We start from the raw sequence: 11,853 nt of genomic DNA on the forward strand, positions 1-11,853 counted from the left end.
GTGTGTGTGTGTGTGTGTGTGTGTGTGTGTGTGTGTGTGTGTGTCGCAGAGGTAATTTATTAACTCTGGTGGATGAAAGGTAAAAACCAACAGAATCTGATCTCGTAATGTAAGGGAATATGACTAAACACTAAAAGGTATTTCGTCTTGTACAAATCACCCCTTGCCTCATTCCCTGTTATAATTCATGAACACAAAACTCAAGTTATTCCGAAATTTGTTCACTAGTCTGTCATTCTGACAGGATCTATCTGAATTATAAGGCATGTCTAGCTTTGAATAAATTTACTTTATATTAACTTTCTTGTTTCAAGTGGGGTTTTTTCTTCCATTTTATTTCTTTTCTTTTTTTTTTTTTTTTGCTTCTTGTAATGCATAATGCATATTGCGAAAATGGGAACAAGCTTTCAAGGTTCAAAAACTATTCATACTCAACATGCCTAGCTTAGTTTCTTTCATTCAGCTCTGACATAATTAACTTGCTTTCGTTAACGAACAGCATTTAAGATCTGAACATGGCCCAGAAACTGGCTATTATAATTAGTTACTGGTTGAAATATTTAATTGGATGCATTTGCACCTGTGGAAGCCGTCCCCACTAATCTCATCACCAGAGCTTCTCGTTTGTGAATATTGAAATTTCATTCTAGTATGTCAAACGTTATAATGTCTAACACAGAACTTGTATCTGAGCTGTTGGCAAGCCCTTGTTATTTATTCAGGGGGAATTATTGTGCTGTTTATACCATGTTTAGAATATTGTAACATTTTGCAGTCTATTTGAAGAACTTTCATATAGATACAGGTAGAAGAAAGCATTGAAAATATTTTGACAATTCGGAGTAAAGACCAAACAAAAAAAAATTATAATAATAGGCATAGGAGTGGCTGTGTGGTAAGTAGCTTGCTTACCAACCACATGGTTCCGGGTTCAGTCTCACTGCGTGGCACCTTGGGTAAGTGTCTTCTACTATAGCCTCAGGCCGACCAAAGCCTTGTCAGTAGACGGAAACTGAAAGAAGCCTTGTTGTTATTATATATATATATATATATATATATATGATGATGATGATATATATGTATATATATGTATGTGTGTGTGTATGTATGTTTGTGCGTTTGTGTTTGTCCCCCCCCCATCACTTGACAACTGATGCTGGTGTGTTTACATCCCCGTAACTTAGCGGTTCGGCAAAAGAGACCGATAGAATAAGTACTAGGCTTACAAAGAATAAGTCCTGGGGTCGATTTGCTTGACTAAAGGCGGTGCTCCAGCATGGCTGCAGTCAAATGACTGAAACAAGTAAAAGAGTAAAGAGCAAATAAAGGAATTTATGCAATATTTCAATGTAAGATAGAACACATTTTACATAGGTAGTACCTTATGCTCATTGCATATATATGAAGGGGGTGCTCTAAGGGTATCATGAAAGACCTAATTGAAGGTCCAACCTTCCAAGTTCTTTCATAGGACTTAAGGAAGCTGACAAACTGAAGGACCGCTTCAATAAGTGTGTGACTCTGAGATGGGAATATGTTGAATAAAATCATAATTAACTGATCCTCCTGTATTTTCTTTTACTCGAAGCCAGGAACTTTTCAGCACCCCTTTGTATGTGTCTCCCCCCGTTCATCCATATATTTCTGTACATTTCATAATGTTTTCAGTTTTGTTAGTATTTTGCTGATTTTATTCATATTTAATTGTTATTAAAGGTAAACTATTAAATTTATCAAAATTCATTTTTCTATCTTCTTAATGAGTTTTCTTTGGACTCTCTCTGTATGTTTGTTATCATTTTCTGATCAAAACTGTTGTCTTTTCTATAAAATTGTTGTTGTTCAACATGATTGATGTATAATATACAATTTGTAAATAATTCAACTTTCTTAATACAATATTGTTTCTTTCCACAGAAATTTTCAAACAAGTTTTCTGCAACAATTCTGTATATTAGGATATATTTACCTACTAATCAAGGCACCAATATTATCTCTCGTTCTTGTAAGTATGGTATTTTCTGGTTTTACTTAGACATTTCTAAAGTAAATGATTTTAGACAAGTTATTAATCTTTTATTATTGTTTCATTATTAAGACAACATTTAACAAAATTATTTTCTATTTAATTGTTGGTTGTAATAATATTCATCAACAACTTGGCGTTCTTCAAATTCATTAAATATTTCTCTGTGTGTCTTTTACATATTCTTAATAACATATAGTTTCTTTCTGAGATGAAATCATCAAGCTGCTAATGTTTTGACATCTTTAACTGTCTCTGAGACCTCACAAGGGGATTTAAGTAAAAACGTGGACTGTGCCTCCTCATTATTCCTATTTTAAGCTGGCCGAGTTAGGTTTGTCCATTACTTAGTTTTTTTTTTATATTTACCCTATTTAATGGCATAAAAAAAAACAGAGAGGCATATATATATTTAGGAAAATTAAGTTTTTGGTGCATTTAATCCTTTAACATAACTCTGTCCAATATAATGCTTATTTATTCACGTTAATTTGAAATAGTCATGCATTATCTGATAGCCTTGAGATTTCAAACACATGATTATTTATTTTTAGACTGACATTGTAGGGTAAGTATGAGAAGTCAGATCTGGCTAGTTTGAACATAAAAGAAGTAGAATATATCAGCTGGAGGATACAGGCTGGTTTAAATGCCCAAGGGATTAAAACATCATATAGGGCCCAGGGTGATTGTCCAAGACATATTTTTGTGTGTGGTAGTGGTGGTGGTTGGTGGGGTGCATGTTATATGCCATTAAATACGATAATTAAAATTTTATGTTCAGTTTCATTTTATAGATCAAAAGCAATATTCTAGTAATAAACTTAATGTTGCTAAGTTTGACAGATAATACAGTTTTGTTAACAGAAAATCCTGGATTATGTGGTTTATCAATAATAACTATGTATATAAGCCATGTCACGCATGCCATTAGGTACCTGCCTGCAGGTGAAATCGTTTAACCCATTAGCATTCAGATTACTCTGTCAAATGTAATACTTATCTATTCACGTAGTTTTGAATTAATCATGCATTATCTCATAGCATTGAGATTTCGATGATGTGATTGTTTATTTTATATTTGACATCACAGGGTAGGTGTGAAAGGCCAAATCTGGCCGGTGTGAACTTAAAAAACAGGTAAAATATTTTAGCTGGATATAGCTGGTTTAAATGCCAAAGGGTTAGATTTTTCATGACTATAAAACCTTGGAGTTTTTTTTCTCTGTTAGCAAAAGGATCAATTGATTAATAAACACTCACAACGCCTGGTCTATGAATTGAAACCGCGAGTCCACTGCCCTAACCACTGGGCCATTGCGCCTCCACATATGTAAAATAACCTACTTTGTAATGTATAAATATTTTATTTACTTAAACAAGCAGACCAGGATGAGTGAGTCAAAGTTAGTTTTGGTCTTCTTGGAATATTAATTTTTTACCTGAGGTATTAAGTCTCAGGAGTGGCTATGGGAAAATGAGATAAAGTGATGTTCATGCTTTTCTTGAGGGGCACTGGTATTGTAAATGAACTGAAATGAAGTAATATCAAATTTTTAAAAAATCTTTTTAGACACTGCCTTCTAATTCTTACTAATGTTCACTTTCTCTCTCTCAAAAATAATGATGATAATCAGTGGCTTCAAATTTTAACCCAAGGCCAGCAATTTCAGGGGAGAGGACAAGTCAATTACATGGACCCCAGTGTTTAACTGGTACTCAGAAGATAAAGCCAGAAAAGATACCACAAAGCATGCTAACGATTCCGCCAGTTTGCCACCTTAATAATGGTTTCAGATTTTGCCACAAGGGCAGCAATTTGGGTGAGGGGGTTGGTTGGGGTGGGGTTGAGTCGATTCTATCGACCCCAGTGTTCATCTGGTACTTATTTTATCGAACCCTGAAAGGATGAAAGGCAAAGTTGATCTCAGCGGTACTTATTTAATTGACCCTGAAAGGATGAAAGGCGAAGTCAACCTTGGTGGAATTTGAACTCAGAATGTAGCGATGGGCGGAATACCACTAAGCATTTCACCCGGCGTGCTAACGATTTTGCCAGCTTTGCTCCTTAATAATAATAATAATAATAATAATTGTTTTTACTATAGGCACAAGGCGTTTGGACACAGGACATAAAGACAGACGAAATGCCGCCAAGCATTTTGCCTGGTGTTCTAACAATACTGCCACCTCACCACCTTAATAATAATAATGATGATGATGATGGTGATGGTGGTGGTGGTGGTGGTGGTGGTGGTGAAAACTGCAAGACGTGAGGTCCCTGTTATTTATTCTGTCATTTAATAGTGAGACCAGGGTATGGTAAACTGCGATGATGATGTCATAATTGTTTTTACTCTTGTTTACTTTATGAGTCAGTAAATAAAGTGTGTGTGTGTGATTGTTTGCACACCAGACCTAGCTCTTATCCATTTTTGTTTTTTTTTGTTTTTTTACCATTTCAGCAGCTACCTCTCCTACATCGTCTCTACCATAGTCTTATTCTACTGTAGACTATGCTTCTCACCCTCTCATGCATTGCTTCCACAGTCCTCTTGAATAACTTTTCTTTATCAGTTGCTATTCGGTTATTTGAGATTTTCTTTCGATGCTATAAGAATAGATATTAATGCTGGCCAAGAAGGGAGAGGGAAACAAACAAAAAACAAAAAAACAAATGTTGTTGCATGGTTAACACCAAACACTGCATACCAAGCAACAACGACTTGTGTGTGTGTGTGTGTCTGTGTCTGTGTGTGTGTGATAGAAATTTAGTTTCTCTGTAAGTTTGGGCTATAAACACTCACAAAGAACAAAAAAATTGTTGGATAATATTCCCCTTTCTCTCTCTCTCTCTCTCTCTCTCTCTCTCTCTCTCTCTCTCTCTCTCTCTCTCTCTCCCTCTCTCTCTTACACACACACTCTCTCACACACAAACACTCTCTCACACACAAACACACTCTCTCTCACACACACACACACTCTCACACCTTTCTTTCACACACCTGTCTCTCTCTCTCTCATATACACACACTCTCTCTCTCATACAGACTCTCTCTCATACAGACTCTCTCTCATACAGACTCTCTCTCATACAGACTCTCTCTCATACAGACTCTCTCTCTCATACAGACTCTCTCTCTCTCTCTCATACAGACTCTCTCTCTCTCATACAGACTCTCTCTCTCATACACACTCTCTCTCTCTCTCATACACACTCTCTCTCTCTCTTGCTCGCTTCTGCCTTTAGAAGCATCAAATAACATACATATTACAAATGAATTAAAATAGGGTAAAGACCAATCCCTAAACTCTTCCTTGGTTATTTAAAACTGCATCTAGATTTTCCCATAGACCCCACCACCACCACCACCACCACCCATAAATCTATATCTATTCGTATAATCTGTACTCTTTGTTGCTGTCTCATTCCCCGCCCCTACACCTTAGTCTTTAGCACTATAACCAAAACAGACGCAGACTAAATTTTTAAGAATGTTTTTGCTGTTTTCTTTCTCCTTCCCACATTTTTCCTTTTTTAAAAAAAATTTTTTCTTTAGATAACAATTTAGCTGAAAAGGAAGAACAAAATATACGAAAGAACTTCAATAATACAGCCACATTCTTTAATTATTTCAGAAGCAGATGTCATTTTAAAACTATATACTACAATCAGTCTTAAGTAAATGATATTTAGTTCTCGTTTGCAGGCGTTAGGTATCTGCCTTCCTTCGAAAGGCATCAAATAAATTTGCTTATTGGAGGTTAATTTCCTCCATTTTTTTTTCCTTTTCTAAACTGTACCTAGAATCACTAACGGTTGTTCCCCGCTGGACCCACTTTCGGGCCCTAGGATGACATGCATCCTTTGTGTTTTCACTCTGCACTTCCTAGAACATGTTGCTGGTTTATTGCTGCTTGTACTAGATTCTTTGTCATATTTAAAATTAATTGAAAGAAGCACAGAGTATGGTAACAAAAGGGTTAAAATATATAATAGAGAAATAATTCTTAACTCTTTTGATACTATCCCAGCTGAAACCGCCTCTGGCTCTGTAGTACAAATGTCTTATTTTCGAAAGTTCTGAATTAAAATCTTCCACCAAACCTTAGTTGCAATTTATGTTCCTAACACCAGCTTAATGATAACTAAGTTATTTTACTAAGTTCTTTGTTATATTTAGAATTAACTGAAAGAAACACAGATCATCTCAAAAGTAATATGGTAACGAAAGGGTTAACACAAATCCTTATTGCATAACAAGCTTCCAATTTGTCTTCTCATCCCGACTGCATTCTGCAAACTCATCAGCTGCGACAAGCAGTGTTTAGTAGGGTTTGTTCAAAGTGTTGTTACAGATGTCTCCTTCTGTCTGGAATAACAAAGCTTGGCAGGTCAGCTTATTAGATCTATAGTATTGATATACTAAAATTACAATATTCTAGCACATTTATAACTGCCTCTCCTAAAAATGTTTCCAAACTTCTCAAATGCATCCCTGTCTATATGTGTGTGACTGTGTTTGTTTGTCATTGCTAGGTAACTATGTAGGTTTGTTTATGTCCCCATTCTCCCTGTAGCTTTCCAGTTTGGCAAAAAAGAGCCCAATAGAATTAGCTACTTGTCTTGAAATAAGTGCTCAAGTTGATTTGATCACTTAAAACCTTACAGTGTGGTGCTCCAGCATGAGCACATTCCAGTGACTGAGGTAGGTTAGAGAATGAAAGAATAATTAACTAATTAATTAATTAAGCAACAGCAAGTTTGCTAGTTAACTAGTATAGGTAGTGTGTTTGGGATGAGCCTAATCAATTCTGACTTTTTATTTGTTTAACAATTTTCTCAGTATTTTCTGTAGTTTTTTGGGGGGTTTTTTCTTGAATAAAAATGCTTGAAATTATTTTTAAAATGTCAATAATTAAGCTCATTAGCTAGGAACCACTTGTCACTACTCCTTAAGGGATCTTAAATTAAATTTAGAATGATAAGGAAGCAAGTTTTTCTGAAGGTACCCGACACAGTGCCTGAACTGTCAGGTTTTTATAAACATTAAAAATGAATCCAGACCTCAAGGAATTTATTATGTTTTTAAATAATAATAATAATAATAATAATAATAATAATAATAATAATAATAAAAATAAAAACATCTATTTTCACAGTTTTCCATTAGAATAATCTGATTTGTATTCCTTCTACCTCCGTTTTTGGCTGACAATGACGGACGAGATTTTGGATAAATAGTAAACAGGACTGGATTTTTGTTTCTTTTTAATATCTTTTTTTTATCAACTGAGATAATCGACTGCTCAATGTCTGATCTTCCTGTATTTAAATCATGTTGAGAGTTGACTCAGCCACACATACCTCCTCTGGGTACCAGGAAATTCTGACTCTGTACCAAAATGATATTGAGATTTCAAGTAAATTTGTTATATTCATTTTTTTCTGTAAAATACCTTAATGCCGAGACAAAAAAGAAAAAAGAAAAGAAATCTAATGGTAATTTAAAAAAAAAAAATATTCACAGAAATAAATAAATAAATAAAAAAAACTCATTTCACTTCTTGTGGAATTATTCCAGGATTCAAAGAATAAATACACACGCAAGAGTCTAGCAACTGTCTGATGCAGTTATAGTTTATTTGAAACTTGCGTAGGCTATATGTTGAAGGTTAGAACTGCGCAGACTAATAACTGCAGACTGTTGCAGGAGATGATAAAGTGCATCAACGAATGCAGCACATAACATGTAGCTTGAATAGTTAAAATATTTCCAAGGAAGTGTCCAAGTACTTTCAGGCCATTGAGCTTGTCACCTGACAGGGTGTCCACTCCTTGTTTCTCCTTAAAAATCTCTTCTTTTGTATAGAAAGATTTATTGGCGTAGGAGTGGCTGTGTGGTAAGTAGCTTGCTTACGAACCAAATGGTCCGGTTCCGAGTTCAGTCCCACTGCATGGCACCTTGGGCAAGAGTCTTCTACTTATAGCCTCGAGCCAACCAAAGCCTTGTGTGTGAATTTGGTAGACGGAAACTGAAAGAAGCCCGTCGTATATGTGTGTGTGTGTATATATATATATATATATATATATATATATATATATATATGTATGTGTGTGTATATGTTTGTGTGTCTGTGTTTGTCCCCCCCAACATCACTTGACAACTGATGCTGGTGTGTTTATGTCCCCGTAACTTAGCAGTTCGGCAAAAGAGACCGATAGAATAAGTACTAGGCTTACAAAGAATAAGTCATGGGGCTGATTTGCTCGACTAAAGGCGGTGCTCCGGTATGGCCACAGTCAACTGACTGAAACAAATAAAAGAGTAAAAGAATAAACTTGATTTTCAGACATTTTTTGTTTTTTCTGTGCAGTATTTCCATTCTGTGAAGGCACGTGGCTTAGTGGTTAGAGTAGTCGGCTCAGGATCATATATTCATAAGTTCAATTCTTGGCAGCGCGTTGTGTCCTTGAACAAGACACTTTATTTCACGTTGCTCCAGCCCACTCGTCTGGCAAAAATGAGTTGTGCCTGTAATTCAAAAAAGGGCTGACCTTGTCACATCCTCTCTCACGCCGAGTCTCCCTGAGAACTACATTAAGGGTATACATGTCTGTGGAGTACTCAGCCACATGCACATTAATTTCACAAGCAGGCTGTTCCGTCGATCGATCAACTGGAACCTTCATCGTTGTAACCGACGGAGTGCCAGTTATTTGTATTCCACCCCACCCATCCACCCACCCTTCTTTCCATGCTAATTTTTAGACAGACTTTGCGAACGCCATTCTTCTTATTGAAGAATACTTTCCGAACTTTATCAAATTTCATGACATACCAAAGAAATGGCCATAAAAGAGTTATGCTATTAACTACATCGATGATGTAGAATTTCTGTTTCCTTTCTTGTGTTACTTTTGGTTTTTTTTTTTTTTATACATTTATTTTTCATATTTGTTTGACATAAGCAATCTATCAAACTTACCAAAGTTCTTTTGTTCTTACTGCATCAGTTTGATTATTGTTTTAGCTTTTTTTTTTTTTTTTGTTTTTAACCACAAGTCAGCTTTAATCAAGCTGACATATGATCAAAGATGTTGCAGCTATGATTACTCTTTATGCTCCCCACCCCCACCCCATATATATGATATTTAGGACAGAAATGACTCCATGTAACTTGTGCAAAATTTAGTTGTTACGTCTTTTCTCGTTTATTGTCGTAAATGTTGGTCAATGACTTGAAAGTGCCTGATCAGGAATTCAGAGTGGCTAAATGGGATTCCTCCAAAAGATTTCTGGGTTAATATTAGTTGGCATGGTAAGGCAGCGAGCTGGCAGAAACGTTAGACTTCGGGAATAAATTCTGTAGCATCGGTGGCATGATAAAATACACCGAGTCCATGATGTAATTTGGTTTTCCTTAAGAAGCAGGAACAGACCCAAGGGGTGGCCTGAGGGGCATGTACCCCACTCAAGAAAAGAAGTCACCCTTCTAAATAATGTCATTACACCCTATTTTCCTGGAAGTATATTCCCTTCTGACCTTGTGCCCTCCCTTCGAGAAATTCCTGTGACCGCACCTGTGAAGGGCAACCATCTGTTAAATAAGTAACAAGTTAAATAATGGGATTAATATAATCAATGCTCTATCTTTCAATTAGATAAAAGGTTTTACTAGTTGGGCATTGGGGTCGATGTAATCGACTTACTCCAAACCCTGAACTTGCTGGCCTTGTGCCAAGATCTGAGACCAATCTTCTGTATAAAGTTTTCAAATATAATCTAAATTATTGATTGTTACTACTTAGTTTGTTGGCCGTGATAATATAATATATCTCTTAGTTTCTATTATCCATTAAATTTCTCTTTCAAACTCTGAACATAAATTGATCAAGTTTGCTACTTTGCCCTACTCTGCTAGTTTGTGGTAACCATTTGTTTTCTTTTTCTGTTCTTTTTAACAGTTAATTTCAGTTGGCGCATCCTAACACATATCCTTTCCATAATATATATATATATATACACAGATAAGAGTGTGTGGGTGTGTGGGTGTAGTATGTATGTGTGTGTATATGTATATATATATATGTGTGTGTGTGTGTGTGTGTATATGTATGTTTATATATATATATATATATATATATATATATAGAGAGAGAGAGAGAGAGAGAGAGGGAGATATGTATATGTATAGGTATCTGTATGTGTGTGTATGTGTTTGTATATATATATGTATATACATGTGTGTGTGTGTATATATATATTCCGTCATTCAAGAGTTATATTTAAAGTGTGTTTATTGCTAATTGAAAAATTACATTGTCATTTTGTAAACTATGTTGAAATTTTAAATTTTAAACTGTCCATCTAGCAGAATTCTGTCAATTTGCTATCAATTAGTTGCTAGAACTTTGGTGGAACCAAATAGTGAGGTTTGATTGTCTGTAGGGCAAAATAAACAAAGAATTTTATGGAATTTCGTGTGCATTTGATTTAGGTGTATTTTTGTTGTTTTGTAGTAGTTTTATATGTTTTTATTTTTTAGGACAGGAAATGATAATCATATTTGTATATTAGTTGATAAGGCTGAATATAAACAATTATAAAAGTGAAGTTGTGGGAGAAATGTATTCTTCTGAAACCTTTGTTTCTTCTCTTGTTTGGTATTTTCATTTGGCACAGGCATAGCTGTGTGGTTGACAAACTCGCTGTGCAACCACACGGTTTCAAGTTCAGTCCCACTGTGTGACACCTTGGCAAGTGCCTTCTATTATAGCCCTAGCCAATCAATTGCCTTGGTGTTGGAAGCCTATTGTATGTGTGTTTGTGTGTATCTGTGTTTTCCCCACTTTCCACATCTTCAGAACCAGTATTAATTTGTTTAGGCACAGGGTAATACTTGTGGGTGTTCTCGGTAACACACTCTGACACTATCACCTCCCTAGTTATCCATACTTTCTATATTTAATTTAAGCCTGCAAAGTTGCCTATTTTCAACTATGTTTTGGCTATTTATCAGTGTCAATGTTTGTTTTTTGGTTGTCTATCAATATCTGTCTTGACATCTATTCTTCTGAGTTTTTCCCCCCCTCCTACTGTAGTTAGACATTTTACAGTGCTTTGTAAAAAGTATTCACACAAAGAGCACACCCATCCCAATGCTACACTGAAAGCACTTGTGATGGTATCACATAAGAAGCACATGTGCTGATACCCTGTAAAAAACACTTGTGCTGCTGTTACGCAGAGAGCACTCATGCCGGTGCCACGCAGAGAGCACACATGCTGGTGCCACAATAAAGCACTTGTGCTGGTGTTACATACAAAGCACTCTTGCAGTGCCATGTACAGAACATTTGTACCAGTGTCACATAAGAAGATCTTATGCTGGCACCATGTACGAGCACCTGGGCTGGTACCATGTGAAAAGTACACTCTGTAGAGTGGTTGGCATCATCAAGGGTATCCAGGTGTAGGAACCATGCCGGAACAGACAACTGGAATCTGGGCTAATCTCTGGCTTACCAGCTCCTGTCGAACCGTCCCAACCCATGCCAGCATAGAAAACAGACATTAAATGATGATGATGATGATCATCATGGTGATGGTGATGGTGATGGTGATGATCATGGTATTTTAGTCCCAATATTAGACTGTTTTCATCATATGCCTGAGACTGTTGTTGTCATTATTTCTTTCACCACCAGCACCACCACCACCATCATCATCATCATCATCATCATCAGATATCATCAGCTTTCAAGTATTTGGATCTTCATCTCATTCTGCCTTGTGCTGTCCTTTATATATATATATATATAT

The 11,853-nt window shown here is 35.9% G+C and overlaps 1 protein-coding gene across 15 annotated transcripts in view; it reads left to right on the forward strand.

Moving 5' to 3' along the window:
- Positions 1–11,853, forward strand: part of LOC106882391 (trithorax group protein osa) — a 656,478-nt gene that overhangs the window by 263,489 nt on the left and 381,136 nt on the right. For all 15 annotated transcript variants that reach the window (XM_052969220.1, XM_052969219.1, XM_052969227.1 and 12 more), the window contains one exon: positions 1,918–2,005. The gene's annotated coding sequence lies outside the window, so the exon portion shown is untranslated. The remainder of the gene's footprint in view (positions 1–1,917; positions 2,006–11,853) is intronic.

Source organism: Octopus bimaculoides, chromosome 7, assembly GCF_001194135.2.
Source record: "Octopus bimaculoides isolate UCB-OBI-ISO-001 chromosome 7, ASM119413v2, whole genome shotgun sequence".
NCBI lineage: Eukaryota > Metazoa > Mollusca > Cephalopoda > Octopoda > Octopodidae > Octopus > Octopus bimaculoides.